Source organism: Zonotrichia leucophrys, chromosome 2 (genome assembly GCF_028769735.1).
Source record: "Zonotrichia leucophrys gambelii isolate GWCS_2022_RI chromosome 2, RI_Zleu_2.0, whole genome shotgun sequence".
In the NCBI taxonomy this organism is placed as follows: Eukaryota; Metazoa; Chordata; class Aves; order Passeriformes; family Passerellidae; genus Zonotrichia; species Zonotrichia leucophrys.
The window spans coordinates 13,637,791-13,645,726 of NC_088171.1; positions in this window are offsets into that span (position 1 = coordinate 13,637,791).

A 7,936-nucleotide genomic window follows, 5' to 3' on the forward strand; every position below is an offset into this window, starting at 1 on the left:
TCCTAAGTCCATCTTCACTCTCTGAAACAATTCTTGAGCAGACATGTTTTCAGAGGAAGAACTTGAGAAAGATTTAAAGGGGGAGATGGTGAAAGCCAGAGGGGTTTTTTATATGTTTAGGGGGATTATTCCATCACAGTTCATAAGCTGTGTACAACCAGAACCTCTGATTTACCATAGCATGCATTTAAAGTGTAGCTGTAAATGAAGATAAGAGTCTATTATAGGAAAAATTGTCAATGGAGAGAGTAATTCATACTGCAGAGAAGCAGGAAGGGACACTGCTGGAGGAAGAGACTTGATGACAAGGGAAATAAGAACAACTGACTACTTAACAAATAAGTAAATTTGTAAAAATGTGTAAGTCAATCCATGGTGAAGTTGCAGGAGATTCAAGGAGTGTTTTGAACAAAACATTCTCTTTCTGTTTCACCTGAGAGTTTTCCTGTTAGAACCAGGTCAGTGAATACACTTTATCTTGGGAATCCATTAAGTGAAAGAGAAGAGGGCTTTCTGCCTGCCAAAGAAAGCCTAAACTATTTATCCCTGACAAGAGGGAGTAAGAAAATTTTATGGAAGAAGGCATTTTTCAGGGATTTAAATGACTCTGAATGCAATTCTGTGATTTACAGTTCTGCCACTGATCTATCACATGACCTTAGGCAAGTCACTTCACCTTTATGCCTCAGTTAACCTGTTATACTGACATAATAACACTGAGCCTTACTGGGCTTCAGGATGATGAAATATTCTCTCACCAGTGATTAATCCAACCTATGGTTCAAACTGAGCAAATGTTTGAAAAAAATATATTTCAAACTTTAACAAGCTAATGTTTTATTTGCAATCTGAAATAACAACTGGTGTGGAAAGGCTTGGTTAAAAAGGATTGTGAGGGTTTCCTAATGTAAGTCAAGGAGTGGATGTGTGGGGATCTCAGTGGTAGGGAACGTGCATATAACAATTTGGAGTCCCTTTGCATTCCCTGCAGCATGCCTCTGGCTGTAGGAGCCAGAATCTAGCCCTAAATTAATAATTAGCACTTTCAGTTTAAGCTCTCCAGGAAATGTCATGAGGACAGACAGAAGCAGTAGAAAATGTTAGTGGGCAGTGTAGAAAGATAAGTGCCAGGAGATTTATACCCTGCGTTCTTGACAAGCCAGAGCAGAATATCAGGATTTAAATAACCCACTGGCAAGACCTTTCACATCAATTTGACTGTGGTGGGAAGATAAACTCTACAGGGATGGTCTGCATGTGTCTTCACAGGTAATAAGAAAGAGGTACCCACATCAGCATGCATGTGAGTGCAGAATGGGCTAAAATCCCTGTATTTGCAAGTGGCTAAAATCACATATATCAGGATTTGCTGTCCCTTAGCTGTGTATGTGTTTTGAATTTAGCAGAAAAAAGCAGGACCCCAAACCTTTATGATCAACATGAATAAAATAGATTAAAGTCAGCAATAGAAATATCACAAATTCTCTTTAAAGGCTGCTTGTAAAATCTCATTTTCCAGTACTATTTGGCAACATATTTTTCTTTTGCAATTATACTGCCAACGTCCACCATGACACACTATGGACACATATTTGATGAAGGCCCAAACAATTTTATATACAAAATTTATCCCAAGAATGACATTTTTATTGCAGTTACATAAAACTAACCACTTCCTCTCACAGGTATATAATTAAATTAGATTTTAAAACACCAACCACAAATGAAAAACAAATGGTTTGAGTAATATATTTTGCAAGTATCCTGCAAGTTATCCTAGATAAATAGGCACTCATTCTTTCAGAGTTGCTATTTTACTCCTAAACGTTGTAACATGCCACTGAATCAGCTGTAGAGTATTTGATTTATTATTAACACATCCATTAAACTAAAAATACACCTTTTGTAATTTATGTGTGAATAACACTATTAAAATGCAACATCTGGCTTACTCCTTGATTTCTCAAGTTCTATAAGGTAAGGGAAGTTTTTGAGATGAGTTTGTGACCTAGGTTTTCTGAACTTTGTGTCAGAATACACAGTAGTTGACACAGAAGTTATAAAGCTGTGCATGAAAAGCTGTAGTAGAATAAAAAAGCATTCCACCCATGCCTGGAAAAGGTTTCATCTGATGGAACATCATTTCATACAATTGTGTGCGTGTGTGTGTGTGTAATATATGTACATGTAAAAATAGATGTATACTGTGCACATTTTTCATATATATAAAAGAAAATAATCATAGATGACATCACATTTTCAAACACAATGTTTGGCTCAGATAAACACACCCTTGTGTTCTACAGGGACAAAATTAAGCCTCTTTATAAAACCTGTATCATGTGTCAAAGAGCCCATCACAAGGGGTTGTAGTCATCTGTTGTAGTGTGTTGTTAAGTTTTTTGTATTACTCCCCCATTTTATGTATTGTTCCCCCCTGTTCAATGTAAAATGGTTCTGCCCTCCCCAGTTTTCCCGCCATTAGCGCTACTGTCAGTTACGTTACTATGGTTACCGCTGCCCTTGGTTGCGTCAGTTACCTAAGTTATATAATTTCCCCTCCTCCTTTTCTCCTAATAAGTAAACTTTTCCTCCTCCCTGGGCCCAGTCAATCACCCCTCACTCCTCCCAGTTTTCCAGAGCCTTCTTCTCACTCGGGGTTATGATTGGCTGTGGTCCCGGGGCCCCTCCTTTACTTTGTATCTATTGGTTTTCCCTTTATGTCAACTATGTTAAGTTCCTCCCTTCACCCTTCCCCATTGGCTCCTTGCAAACCCCTCCTCTGTACACCCTCCCCTTTTATAACCTTGTTCCACTCGCCATTCCTTGCCGTTTTCTGGTTGGTGCTCTATTGTTTGTTATGCTAGTTCATCAATAAACCGACCTTCACCCCCCAATAAGCGTGCGATTCCTTTCATTGTCCCATCTGCAGCGAGTTCCAGTCCGCAAGCCAGCTCAGCCTGAGGCCACCAGACACCGAGGGGGGCTGGCAGTTTATGCAGCTGGGTGTCAGCCATTGATCCTTTGCTAGACGGACATTGACCTTCCGGCCACATACACCTCGCCATAGTCATCCTACAGGAGCCCATCTATAAAGAATCAGAGATTTATGTGGGGTGTAGTTGTCCAAGCATCCTTCTGGGTCAGCAGAGATTTGCAGACAGGTCTGGGGAGATGTTACCAACTTTAACAGCACTTCTACTGCAGTACAGGAGCGCTCTCAGGGGAGTGGGATGCAGATTCTGACAGGGCTCAGCCCTGACCTGACTGCTGAGCCGTCCTGGCCAAGTTAAGCAAATCAGAGCTGCCTGCTTGGCTACAGAGTGCACCAGCTTCCCAGGGCTGTGGGACTGGCAAATTTCTGTGCACATGCATGCAGAGTGAATGTGTAAGTGAGTAAATGATTTGTGCAGCTCTGGGTGCCAGTGTCTTGGGTACAGACCTGTGGAATAATCTCATCCCTCAGGTCACACCTGCCAAAGCTGCACTGAAGGCTACATGGGGTTTGAACCGTTCTGAGGCTGAATCACGATGAAGGGCTGAAAGCTACAGGATATCAGGATTTACTTGTACTGTGGCCCCAAGCAGCATCTTTAGTGACTTGCTGGCAGCTGTGGAGGCACCTTAAGGGTTAGGCAGCAGCTGAGCTGCAGTTTTGAGAATCTGAGTGATGGCAGAATAAGAATTTCACCATTTGTCCTGAGTTACGTATTAAAATAACTTCAGTTAGCTGGCAAATCTGAAATTGCTCCTCAGAAAAAAAATCTGGCTTTAATTGAGGCTGATGAGCAGTTTCAAAAATCTGTACAAACACACTGTAAATGTAAGCAAGTACTGATCCTTTGCTGAGTTCTCAGATCTATTGTAAACAATCTGAGCTTTCATAAAAATACACAATTTTTCACTTATCCTATATATTGTCTCACATTAGGTCACTTGCCAAAAAGCCTCTTCCCAGCAGTCAGTTTAATATGAAGAAGGAAACAGTCTTATTAGTTTAGCTTATTTATGATGACAAAAGGAAAAGCATGAAAACCCCAAGTTGTAAGTGGTAATTTATTCCTGATAAGTAGTAAATCAGCAGGATTTCACTGCCCACATGGGGACCTGCAGTTAAATAATTAATGATAAATAATGAGCTTTGTAATGTTCACAATGTTTTTGAGCAACTATTTACCCATGAGCTCATTCTACAAACTCTCCTGCTGCTATAATCATGATAACCTGGTGTCCTTTCTGCATTACAGAAACAGAAGATGATAACACCAACCATCTCTGCGGTTCAGTTTATATTGTTCATTGCCAGGTTACACTAATTATTCACTGCCTCCAAGGCAGTGCTGGGTTAATATATCAAACTGATGTATCTTTTGTCATGATAAACTTAGCTCACACTATATCATCGTACATTCCACTGATGTGGCCTTTGTCTAAAAAAAAATGCAGAATTATTAAGAGAAGTCAGCAAGGGAAGAAGACTGTAAATGTTTATGTTTTGGGTCACAAACTGATAAAAATACTGGTATTGAAATAATAAAAGAAATTTGTAAAATACAGTAAAAAATAATTTCAAGAGTATCAAAGGGTCTGGACCACTGTGGATTTGTGTGCATCCATTTTCACCATCACTTTTCAACATTAGACATTAGGAGAGACAAAGTCAGCTCTAACATGGTATTTTCACATGCCTGAACCTGGGAAACCCTCAATTCCTTGAGAAAATAAATCACCTGAGAATACCCTCAGTCCTCATTGACTCATGTCCTGATAAACAGCCAGGACAATGCCAATGCACTTTTTTTTCCTTTCCTTTCCCTAGGTTGTAATCTTTCCTTTCCTGCATTATCTAGCTACCACGTCATGAATTTTTTGGGAAGCAAAACCAGGAACTTCAATAGTTCAAATCTATTGTGCTGTTCACATTTTTGTTTGTTTCTGAAGAATCCAGCATGACTCCACAATGATCCAGCCTGCAGGGGCTGAGGGTGGTCATCACCACTGTCCCTGCTTTTGGTCTTCCATCATCCCCAACAAATGGTCCTACTCTGTGTATTAAATTCAAAGTATTAAATTCAGCACTGAGTTGAACTTCGAGACCTATGAAAATCTAACTCTTTAGCTGGACTGTCCATGCTCAGACAGACTTTTGGAAAGCTTTAGAAGTAACCCCTAGTCGTTAAAAATGGCTGCAGGGTGGTCTTGCAGAAAGCAATGCTCTTGGATGTCTGACACAGCATACTGCCCACACATGAGAATTCAAGCTAGCAAACCATAAGGCCACTCAGTTATTCTCTTCAAACTGATAAAACACAAATGATTGGGGAGAAAACTTGCAGAACTTGGGAGAACTTGGCCCAATTTTATTTTTTTTTTTCAGTTTGAGAGGCAAGAGAAGGATGGGTGGTTGCAGAGAAAACAGAGAAGGATGATTTTTAAAAAGTTAATGTGCAGCGATTCAAAAAGTTATATTTTATAACAGGAAACAGAAAGAGAACAGAACGCATGGAGCAGTTGTCTGGGTTTGTCTAAATAAAAAAAGGCTAAAACTCAAAAACCAGTAACCCAGACCATATCTGAGGCATGAGACGCTGCCCAAGCAGGGGAGAATGGTTGTGAGAGAGGAGCCAAAGCCAAGATCTCCCGCTGGAGGGTGAGCAGGGCAGCAGGGACACACCAGAGCAGAGCACAGGGACAGCCCTGGCACCTGCCCAGCTCCCAGAGCCAGGGCTCAGCTCCTGCAGCTCAGCTCCTGCAGCAGCAGCCGTGGTCTCCTGGAGAAGGCACAGGGCAGAGACCCAGCCCAGCCCATGCAGGGACACCCTCAAGGGCCTGGGCAGGAGATGAGGATTTGTCCCCACAGTCTGTGCCAAACCCCACCCTGACACCAACAAGGCACGACGTGTTTGATTACGTGGCATTGAAAGACAACAATCTGTGCTCCAGTGGCCTTGTCCCACCCTCACTGGCCTTCTGCTGGAACATGGGAACAGCATCCTTCTGTAGTGTAACCAGCCTGCCAGCCTCCTGCTCCTCAGCACCCTGCTCCTCAGAGCCCTGATCCTCAGGGAGCCCTGATCCTCAGGGAGCCCTGATCCTCAGGAAACCCTGCTCCTTAGCCTCTCTTGCTCCTCAGCACCCAACCCCTCAGAACCCTGGTCCTTGGAAACCCTGATCCTTAGCTTTTCCTGCTCCTCAGCACCCTGCTCCTCAGAAACCATGCTCCTCAGAAACCCTGCTCCTCAGCACCCTGCTCATCAGAACGCTGCTCCTCAGCATCCTGCCCCCCAGAAAACCTGCTCCTCTGCACTCTACACTCCTCAGCACCCTGCTCCTCTGCCTCCTGTCTCCTTGACCTCTGTGGGATCTCAGGATCTGAGTCCTGGGATGCCGGGCCCCCGAGACCACCCTTGGGGGGCCCGGGAGTCCTGGAATGTTGCCAGAAGTGTCTGGTGGCAGGACTTTGACCCTACACGGGAGACGACACCTTTATGAAGATAAGAGGACTTCACCGGGGTGAATGGCGAAAAGATTAGCTAATTAGAGGGTGAGAAACAGGGTTTAGGATTTATGTACAGGGGGGTTTGGAGGAGTAAGATGGAGGAATTGGGGTGTGTCCTGTCCTCCTTCTTCTTCCTCTTCTCCTCCATCTTCTTTGGCCACGGTGGCACCTTTGGATTGGTTATTATTGAGAGTACACCGAGTTATAAGAAGAGATGGTATTGGGGAAAAATGATAAATATTGTACACGTAACAAAGGGTATAAAGATACGTGGCTGCCCGGGAGGACAGACAGTGTGCCCATGGCTGACTGCTGAGCAGATCTTTGTTCGGCTGAAAGAACATCTTTTAGATAAACAATTAATAAACATAAAAACCGAAAGAAGAACTGAAGCCTCTTCTCGTCCTTCGATACGCGGGCTGCCCCAAGGCCACCCCGGGCCTTTCCAGGCCCCTCAAACAGCCAAAATAAACCGGACAGACCTCCAGCTGCCCACAAGTCCTGCAGGCCTGACAGGGCTCACAGCTCCTTCTCCACAAAGAGAGTACCCTGAGGCTGCTCTGTCCCACCATACCTTTGCCCAATCCAGTGTCCTCTCTCTGGGTTCCAGACAGAGGTTTGATGCTGTACTTGGCCATGTCTGTAGGCTTTTCTGCTCCCATTTTCCTTCCCATCTAACCAAATTGTCATTATTACAGTCAGTCATAGTCTTTCTGAGCAGAGAGAAATCACAACAGTTTTTCCTGCTCTCTGTTCCTGGGAATGATAAACATCCTTCAAAACCTCCTTGCATTGTTGGAATGGAGGCATGGACACTCACTCTGGGCATGTATTTTTGCTATTGAAAGAGAGATTCAATGTTAAACTGTTTTGCTTCTTGAGACTTGTTTGTTTTAAGAGCAACCTTTTTCATTTTTTTTTCTTTTGGGTCTCATAGAATTTCATCCACCTGGGAAATAAGGGCTTGAACCCAAAATGAACTCAAAGCATGACTCTCCTTATTTATGACTCAATAAGTGTGTAATTTTTTCTCAGTATTAGTGGTTGTACAAATTCTGTAGGTAATTGTATGGAAAAAAATGGGAGAAAAAAGAGGTTTATTTTTAGACTGTTACTCCAAAAAGCCCAGTTTTTCCATCTCAGCTAGCATGTAGTGACTTGCCTTAGAGAAACAGAAAAATTAAAAGACAGGCATTCAAAATAAACCTCATAACAAATAAGCTATGTAACTGTCACCTCACAACATTTGTTTCTTGACACTGCTGATTTTGCGAGAGAAATAATTTCTTCCTCTGGGACAGAGTTATTTTTTAAAATATTACTGAATTCAAGTTGCACACCCTATCTCTGTGAAACAACACTTGGCATCTGCAGTCCTGTGTTCAGAGGAGTTGCTTACAAAGTCAATGTGTCTTAAGGTGATTTTTCACATTGATG